The sequence below is a fragment of the Capra hircus genome, chromosome 9 (assembly GCF_001704415.2).
Source record: "Capra hircus breed San Clemente chromosome 9, ASM170441v1, whole genome shotgun sequence".
NCBI lineage: Eukaryota > Metazoa > Chordata > Mammalia > Artiodactyla > Bovidae > Capra > Capra hircus.
The window spans coordinates 16,792,441-16,799,604 of NC_030816.1; the positions used below are offsets into that span (position 1 = coordinate 16,792,441).

At 36.2% G+C, this 7,164-nt stretch overlaps 1 long non-coding RNA gene across 1 annotated transcript; it reads left to right on the forward strand.

Moving 5' to 3' along the window:
- Positions 350 to 5,041, forward strand: LOC102191047. Its single transcript, XR_310263.3, has 3 exons — positions 350 to 447; positions 4,357 to 4,427; positions 4,954 to 5,041. It is a non-coding gene; the product is annotated as an uncharacterized LOC102191047 (long non-coding RNA).

Genomic DNA, 7,164 nt, shown 5'->3' on the forward strand with positions numbered 1-7,164 from the left:
TGGTCAGGGAACTAGATCTGACAAGCTGCAACTAAAGATGCTGTGTGCCACAACTAAGGCTTGGTAGAGCCAAATAAATAAATAAATATTTTTAAAAATAATAATAATGTTATATTGTGTACCTGAGAGCTGCTAAGGGAATAGCTCTTAAGTGTTCTTACCACACACACACAGACAAAAAGAGATAACTGTAAGATAATGGATGTATTAATTAACTTGATTATGGTAATCATTTTATAATGTACATGTATATCAAGTCATCTTGTGCACCTTAAATATATGCAATTTTGTCAATTATACTTCAATAAAGCTGAAAAAAAAAAAACACCATGCCTCAGTGTCTTCTCAAATGAGAAGCATCTGAATGAGCAGCTAATGCGTGAAGCAAGAACTGAAAGCAGAAAGAAGATGGATCAAGAGGACAGGAGAGATAAGCAAACAAAGCAGGTAAGAATGGGCGTGGGTGAAGTGTGGATTTTTTTCTGATTTCAGGTTCACTGCAAGGAGGCAGGGAGAGGTGTGTGTGTGAGAGGTGGCAAGGCTGAGGCAAGTTTGCTACGGTAAAATGCCAAGGGAAAGAGAACGCCCAAGAAAAGTAACAATAATTGGGGGAATTGGATATGACAAAGCACTTCTCCGGAAAGTTGGATTCTTTTCTATCTTCTTTTGATTCATCACACTGATTCTGTCCTTTATAAGAACTGAAACTGAAATGTAGTTGATTACTGATTATTAATAAGGATATTGACTGAGCACACACAGCAAAGGGATATTGTAGAGACAACTCAGAGAGAATAGGCGTACTGTCTAAAAGGTCTCCCACTGGCTTTCCTGAGCAGCTATCCCAACCAAAGAAAATTATTAATATGTTGCTTAGCTTGCATCTTTCCAAAAGTGATAGAAGGGCCAACAGTTATAAGCTCTATATTTACAAAACAATATAAATCCTACTAAATAGGGTTTATACCTTGACATAATGATATAGCTTAACTCCTGAAAAATTAATATACAGAAAAACTTTACATTTATGTCAATCAAAAAGGCATTTCTGTATACTTCATGGAATAATAAACTCATTATCTTTGATCTGAAGAGAATTCAGGAATAATCCAAATCAAATCTCTCTTTGTGCTTTATTTTTTATTTATCATAAAATGAAGTCTTCCGTTAAAAAGAAAAAGGAACTTCTATGTGTGGTTTGCTTGAAATATTTGAGGAATATTCTATAATTTTATTAATGTCTATGACTTAAAATAGGATTTTGTGCTTGGGATATATATGTAGAAAATATAAAAGATCTTTGGAAAAAGGATTTGAACGTGTTTTTCATATTTACTCCAGTAGAATGTAGCCATTAAGACCTTCAAACCTTTCTCTCTCTAACAAGAGAGGCACTGTGTCCGTATCTGTTACAAGCATCCTGTTTACAGATCCCCTTATAAACCTGGAGGTATTGTACTACCCACATCACAGCGGCAGACACGTGTGCAGGCAGTAACATCCTGTGTATTTTGAGTTTCCAACGTGACAACACTCTGTTCTGTGAATAAGTGGGAGAATTCTCTCACAGGCGTTCCAACAATTGGCTTTCACACCTTTTTGAAGGTCATAGAAATCATTTTGGTTTTCAAAGACTTTCCCAATAAAGGAACAATAGAGTCTAGAATTTTCACACAATCATTTGGCTGTTAGAAGTGACCAAACACAATAGCTGTGTTGTCATAAATTAATGTTTATGTCATTTAAGAGTCTTTGGTGGAGATTTGAAGAAAATGGAAAAAAAAAAACCAGGGGGCAATGATCTAATGTTACTGTCCGTTCATTTTTCCCAAGCCAAATCTTAGAAATCCCTCTGTTCATTTAGGGGGAGAACAAGCGAAAAGGAGATGAATATCTCTTTGAAAATGTTTTTCTAATACAAATTTTAGACCTATCTCCAAATGCTTACTAGAGGCATAGACTCAGATTTCTTATACTGACTTAAATGTTAGGATTCGTTATTTCCAAATCATGCTTTTGGCATACAATAAAAGACAATTATCTCCTTCAGTAATATACAAACTAATTAGCAAAGAGTTCGGGCTTCATCAGTAAGTGAGGCTGTGATGCCAGTTCCCATTAGAAGTGCTCTGAACATCATTCCCTGGTTCAAACAAAGCCAGGTTGCAGCGCCTTCCCGCTCAACACTGGTCGTAGATAAAAGACACCACCGACCTGCAATGAGAGGAAATAAGTCACCACTACTCCATCTAAAATTAAAGGACCTATTCTTGCTTTACAGTTTATCAGATGTTTGGTCCGGAAGCTGATTGTTTTAAAAAGTCTGTCTAAACATAGTATATTTCCTAAAGGCATGTTAGCAAACTAAGCACTTGCTTCTAGTTACAACATCCTAAATTTTATTAACACAGCTAAGATAAATGAGTAAACAGATGTGGTGCTAGTCAGTATGCGTCTTTCCCAGGAACGCAAAACCCATGCCAGAAAACAATTTATGCTTTTTACTGTGAATTGTTAATTATCCACTACAATAAAGATTGACCTAACACTAAATTCTTGGAAGTGAAAAGCAACCTTCCGTTTGTGAGTGTAAAGTCGTTAACTGTCTTTTATTCTAGTTCCTGATAAAATTATTTATATAGTTGTGAACAAGAATGAATGAATTGATCAAACAAATATCTATCAGAATCCTGTCCCCTATCAATTCTTACATATACCTGTGGCTTGGCTTTCTAGTGAAGAACAGCTTATAGAGGTGGAAACTTGTGTAAGCCACAGTATTTATTTTTTCAAGATTGTTTTTATGCTGTAAATTGAAAAAGAATCCACTTTTCCAAACTGAAGTTTTTGCTTTCGGAGATTACAACCGTTTTGCTCTAATTTTTTTTTTTCAAAGTCCCCCATACCTTTTGCCTCTACCTGAATACAAACTATTTGGCTGAAATTTATTTTCAACACATGCCTAACACATCCCTTGAAGAAGCTCAGAATAACAAAGGAAATACTGAAGGGTTAATGACTCTGACTTCTACAATTATTTAGACCTATGAAGAAAATTAAAATGACCCATGTGTGTGGTAAAGGCTCTTAAAGTATTTTTAATGAAATAGAGATTAGTTGATCTAGCAGGTAAATACACCATTCTGGTTTGTGTTTGGGTAAAGTGGAGAATGCTTTTAATAACACAGGCCAGTAAAACAACATTTAGTAATTTTGGAGTTGTCTTAAGTAACTAGTTTTTGCAAAGCATCAGTTGTGCAATGCCACTGAGTCATTTAGGAAATTATGAGCCTGAGTCCTGCAAGATGCCACCATATCCAATAAATATTGCGCTTTCCTTTTTCTTCTCTTTCAACACATCTGCATGTCTTCTTGGTCTGAAGGTCATCCAGCTGCCATATGAGTCACCATTGTTGATCCTTCCTATAACTGATTATAGTTTTCCTCCTTTCACTTAATAATCTATGAAAAATTTTGGTTTTTTGTTTATTCTGGTTTACCGGATGATCTGATGAGACAATGATCATACAGCTTACAATTTTTGAGTGTTGCCTTTCATTCAGTTAGCCTAACTGTTAAAAATAAGTGACATGTGGCTGTAAGAATCACTTTGTCAAAATACTATCATTTTCCTAGAAAGATATTAAACAGTTGATGGTTTGACTTTTGAAATGTCATTAATACTTGTCAAGAACCATGTAAATGGTATCATATACATTTTTAAATGTTTAAATGGTTAGGACTAATGTTTTATTGTGAGGAAAAAACAATCCCAAAATTTTAGCAAAAAAGAGTAAAATATCTATAGAAATGTTAATGTATAATTTTTCATCTATTTTTTATTGAAGTAGAGTTGATTCACTAATACAATGCTGTGTTAGTTTTGTCAACATATGATTCTTAAACCACTTGGAAAATTCATGTGAGTAGTTTATGCCTGAAGTTTTTGTTTTTTTTTTTTTATTTACTGGATTTTAGGTTGAGCTATAACACTGAAAAATAAACTACTCAAGAAGATCAGTTTTGATATACTTTTTTTTGACTCATCAATAATAACATTGGTATTTTATAGTAGGCTCTAAGTCCTTCATTTAGACTTCAGAAATATTGCTAATAGGCAAAAGATTGATTCTTACACATGTCAGGAGGTCATCAATGCAGAAAACAAGTGTTAAATACCTGCTGTATGTTCTGTACTAATGCCTTGGAAATTAGGTACAAAGGAAGCAACAGACACTGCTCTATCTCAGAAGAATTTCTAAACACCTTGGCATAAAAGAATGAGTGACTTTCATTACCTCGTCCTCCTCTGAACATTTCTTAAATGCAGCTCATATTTTCTTCTCTTTCACTCAGCATCTTCCATGGACATCAGTACCTTTTCCCAACAAGTCCAAGACCCAGGGCTCCAAAATACCACTCATAAGGTAATGGGTTCAAAATCTTTATTTTCTTGTCCCCAAACTTTGCTCAAGCTTTCAAGGTTGTATTTTCCTTTGTCTTCTGGATAAATCCATGTTTGTGTCCCTTGGGCTCTTGAAAAGCTGCAAGTTGATGCATCCTCTCTAACCACACAACCCTGTTTCTTCTACTCATTCTAAGTCTGTCAACGGCTCACAAAACCAGGAAATCTGGAGTCCTTCTCACTTATATCACAGGACTAAGCTCTATCTAGTCTCCCTCCAAATATCCCTCTATGGCAAGTTCCAGGGACCTATGGCAGATTTCACCAACTTTCATTTAAATTATGAGGGTAGCCTACCTGGTCTCCCTGCCTCTAGCATCTTCCTTCTTCCTCTTACCTAAACACATCATCTTAGTTATTTTCTTAAAATTCAGATATCACCACTCATGTAACTCCCATGATTAAAAGCCTCTGGGCTCCCATGTGCCTACATAACAAATTTCAAAATCTTGATCTTTTTATAAAGCCTCTTCCTTGCTTAACAACAGGTTGTACTTCCAGCTACTTGCCTGTTTCCACGTGTGCGTGCTAAGTCACTTCAGTAGTATCCAGTTCTTTGCAACCCCATGGACTGTAGACCGCCAGGCTCCTCTGTCCTCTCTCCTGGATTCTCGAGGCAAGAAGACTGGAGTGGGTTGCCATGTCCTCCTCCAGGGAATCTCCCAGACCCAGAGACTGAACCTGTGTCTCTTATGTCTCCTGCATTGGCAAGCAGGTTCTCTACCACTAGCGCCGCCTGGGAAGCCCCCTTTTCCATAAGCAGTACCTGTTTCTGTTACAGGATTTCAGTTTTTAGAGTGCACTGAAGTAATCTGTGGGGCTTTATAAAGTACAAATTGCAGGACTCCAGAACCAAAATCTTTTTAGTAGAGCTTGGGAATCATTCATTCTCACTATTAATCTGTCCTAAAATACTCTTCCAAGATTTAGCCCTCCCCCTTCTTGTCTTTTAGCAAATTTCCATTTATCCTTTAAGATCTTGGTCCAGTATTTTCTATCCAAGATCTTTCCTGCCCTCCCCATAGAACAGAAGCCACTCCTTAGTCATTGTGCCCATGAGACTTTAAATATTATTCAAATACATAGATTGATAAATTATTTGTGTTAAAAATATATCCCTTATGATTCCCAACAGTATTTATCATCATCTGCCATATTATGTATTTTATTTATTTATTTATGTTTCTACCCTCTAGTGTGTATGCTCCAATGGGTAGGGGTTTTTTTTCCCCCCCAACTCTTTAATAAATTAAAAATATCAAAGGAAAACCTGTGAGAGAAAAACTTCTGTCACCACTGTTGAAGAAAGCTACTCAAGACCATGCAACACAATGAAGAAATAACTACCATCTTCAAAAATGAGAGATAACAACATTTTCAGAATATTTTGCATCAGACCATGAAGGATAGCATGAAATTAAAATATACTATCAATTTTGGTTTTGTTTCCATAAATGATATCTTCATAATATTCAGTTACATAAGTTTGCTTTTTTCTGCTATTATAGACTTTGCCCTGAACTGCTGAGCAAAAAATTCTAGGCTCTAACTCTGGTTCTGTCTGCAGAATACTGAGAAACCTCCTTTCACCATTGTTCTGGGTCTTGTTTTCTTCTTCTTTAAAATAAACGAGCTAAATTCGAATGAGTAGTTTATAAGCAGTTGGTAGTAGAATTCTTTTTACTACCTAGATAAATGGGAAATAACATATAGATGGGATGAGAAGTCTCACTCCATCTTGACCTCAACAGTCCATTCACCCCTCTGATGACCCTAAGGCTCCCAGTTCTGTGTATATCTTTTTCAAAATGTTTGAGGTATAAATATGAAAAGTATTTATGAAACAAGTAAATGGATATATATTATATGATCTGCCATGTTCACAGATATAATAAAATTAACTGAAGGAAGAAACATGAACTAAAAATGACCATTTATCTCTTGTCTTCTGTTTTTCAATTACACCAAGAAGTCAGACCAGTGTTCTTATAATCTTTTACAGTATTAATTCCCCTCTCACTTTCTAGTGCCATCCTCTGTGTGGCCTTGTTATTACCTCACTCATTTAACACACTTCTGTCTAAAAACAGAGAAAAAACACTTTTCTTGTTTACTTCTATGGCCAATGATCGTATTCAACAGTTTTCAGATCTCTGAATCTACACACTATCTCCCATTTACCTAGGATCAATGTCCTTCAGTTCATTTCCTCCCCCAGTTCAGATCCTATCTGTAAGATCTATAATAATTCCACTACTGATTCTGGCTGAGAGGTTAACATGCCTCAGATAGTCAGAAAATAGAAGAATTTTTGTGTGCTTGTATAGGGCTAGGGGTGGAGGAAGATGCAGACAAGCAACAAACCAAGCTGGAGATAAAACTCCAGAGTAAATCAGATTTCTAGTAACATCCCTAGCAGTGTTGGTAGAAAATGAATCCAAGGGTGGGAAAAAGCAATACAGTCTATAACATGACAAAGAGAGAGGGTGGAAGGGAAATAGACTTTTATGCCACAAAGCTGTCAGAACATGCAAAGTAGGGGAGGGAGGGAGTATGAAAATGATAAGACTTGGGCCAGTCAGCTGCCAGGGAAGGGAGTGAGAGTGAGCTGACAAGCCCAGATGACTGGTCTGTGAAGTACTTGCTTTTAATACTTCTCACGATCTTCCAGTGCCTTATTTGCTCTATTAAGTATTCCC